Source organism: Actinia tenebrosa, unplaced genomic scaffold, assembly GCF_029948245.1.
Source record: "Actinia tenebrosa isolate PJP-AT-01 unplaced genomic scaffold, QUT_ActTen_1.0 PGA_scaffold2__45_contigs__length_23673736, whole genome shotgun sequence".
Classification (NCBI taxonomy): Eukaryota; Metazoa; Cnidaria; class Anthozoa; order Actiniaria; family Actiniidae; genus Actinia; species Actinia tenebrosa.
Window position 1 is genome coordinate 14,546,429 of NW_028292579.1, and position 2,718 is coordinate 14,549,146.

The 2,718-nt window shown below is 38.4% G+C and overlaps 1 pseudogene; it reads right to left on the reverse strand.

The window, feature by feature from the left end:
* Positions 1 to 1,517: 1,517 nt before the first annotated feature.
* Positions 1,518 to 1,637, reverse strand: LOC116287065 (5S ribosomal RNA; annotated as a pseudogene).
* Positions 1,638 to 2,718: the final 1,081 nt, after the last annotated feature.

Genomic DNA, 2,718 nt, shown 5'->3' on the forward strand with positions numbered 1-2,718 from the left:
TTCTTTTTCACACTAGTTTTTAGCTAGTTTTATTATATAAACTATAGTTGTTTACAAAGATTTCTACAACTGAGAAATTTCGTATTTCAACACATGTAAAAATACGATAATTTTCACATGTAAAATTATAACCAATCAGTTTTCAGTATTCTGTGACGTCATTGCTCTCACAGGCGAGGGAAAATCACAACGGTCGGCAGCTTTGTCTTGTATGTGGTCCCAAAGATTGCTCACTGGATCGATAATTTTTTTTAAATTATCGAAAATTAAGTTCAAAAACATGGCTGAAAGGTTTGTCACATTTGATTTACAAGACGTCATAGATTTTATCGAGGAGGAGGAAAATGCAAACACCAAAAAAAGACAAAGAACGACCTGTCGCTCATTCAGTTATTTCTCACAACTGAGGAGGAGACTCGTCCGCGTTTGAAGAGATTTTTCCTCAAGAACTCGACTCGTATTTGTCCAAATGTTTGGTATCAGTCAGAAAGAAAACCGGTGAGGAATATGTACCACCAACCCTACGAGGGTGAACAGTTTAGAGTTGAACTTGATTTGGGTTTGTTTATTAGAGACTGCATTTAAAATTCTCGGATTTATGTCGATTTGAACTGTGTATTTGGGGTGTTTTCTACAATAAAATTCAATTGTTTTGAAAAAATACAGTGCTATGGTTTATATAATAAACAGAAAAATACATTGCCGCTTGGAGATATGGAAGTTATCTTCTCGTGTTCAAATTTGATATCTCACGAGTGAGCGCAGCGAACGACTGAGATATCAAATTGAACACTCGAAGATAACTTCCATATCTCCGGGCGACCATGTTTTATTCTCTATATCTCTTCTTGTTTTTATATTTGTTTATTTATTGTGTTTTATAAACGACTTTTATTAATTAGAGAAAATGAGAATAGACCTTTCCCGAATTCGCTTGACTGGTCACGAAACAATGGTTTCAAGTCGAGGTTGAACTTGATAAACAAAAGAATCAAGTTCAGTCTCAACTACTTCAAACCATTGTTTCGTGGTCAGTCAAGCGAATAGCGCAGCGCAACCGTGACGTCATAAAAAACGAAGACAAAGGCGAAATTCGGACAAACAAACTTACAAGTTTACTTTCAGCAGATAATTTTCACAGCTGATCTTAGTTTAATTAAGTAAAAATAATAAAATCGGTTCGTATAATCCTCGCAGCGGTTAAACAGAATGCAATGTTTGTCCGAAGTTATTTTTAGAATCAGTGCGCTGCGCTATTCGGAATAGTGCAGCTGTGCGTGCTATCCTGATTTAAAACTGACTGAGAGAGGTCGACTAAACTAAAGCTAAAACACTATTCTCACGTATTCTTTACTTATATTAAATTTTGTGGTCAAAAGATAGCAGGTTTTGCTCACAAACAAACTGTTCGGGGGAAAAAAAGAAAGCTCAACTAGAAAACAAACAAAAAACAAAGAAAGGAATGAAAAGAAAAGAAAACCAAAATTTGGAACTTATGAAGTGAACTGAAACAGTTGAAAGTAAGACGACCAGTTATTCCCAGGCGGTCACCCATCCAAGTACTATACTGGCCCTTCCGAGTTTTACTTCGGTGATCGGACGAGAACCGGTTCTTTGTTGGTGGAATGGCCTTTATTCATGAGCGCGTTTAGATTACCAACTTTTCAGGGGGAAAAGAAACTCAGCTAGAAAACAAACAAAAACTCAAGCACGAGGAATGAGAAGAATAGAAAAACAAAATGAAACGAACCAAGTGAACGGAGGCATTTGAAAAGAATAGGACAATAAAATGAAGAAAAAAGTCTACAGCACCAGTTATTCCCAAGCGGTCACCCATCCACGTACTACGCCACGTTGACCTGTGTGTGTACGTTGTGTATAAAGAGAATATACATCAAAAGCGTGTGACAAACTAAAGTAACATAAATGGTGAAAGGTTAAGTGATATCGATTGAGGAAATCTTAGGGCTTACTTAAGGTGGGCTGGAGTGGTTTGGGAAGCTCGCTTTATGGTTTACAAAGTAGTGTTTACTGCCATATTCGAAGAAGAATCGATCATATCCAGGAATGGCAGGTATGCGGGGAATCAGCATGTAATGTAATATGAGTAGTACACAAAATACGGTGACTTAGTGTTGGGTGTCCTGTGTTTGTGTTTGAAAAGAAAGTACATATGAAAGGGGAAGGGAGGGGATTGTATGTAGTATGGGAAAAGAGAGAAGAGATGGTTAGTGTGTGTAACCATCATCTACCAGGGAAGGGGGGGGGGGGGGGAGGGAGTTTGTATGTAGTGTGGGTAGAGAGAAAAGAGATGAGAGACGGTTAGTGTTCATTCAAGGACGGGGGGAAGGGGGAGTGGGTGAGGTGGGATTGTGCGTAAAGTGAGAGAAGAGGGAAGAGTTGCGAAATATTTATTGTGTGTTCAAGGAATGGGAAGCGGGCTGAAGGGGAATTGCCCTACTTCATAATGACGTCACGGTTTATTTACATCGGCTAATAAAATGATTAAAATTTAGTTCTTTCTTTCGAGATATTTAGCGTAATATTTAGTTGTTCTTGCCTTCGCCAGCTCATTAACCAAATTTACTTACTCATGTGATTTAAGGTGTGTTGCTGTCATCCCATCCCCCTCCAGCGACCATGATCCCTAGCGTTAAAGCAATAGTTTGTTTTCATGTGACGTCATTATGAAATAGGGCAATTGTATGTAGTGTGGGA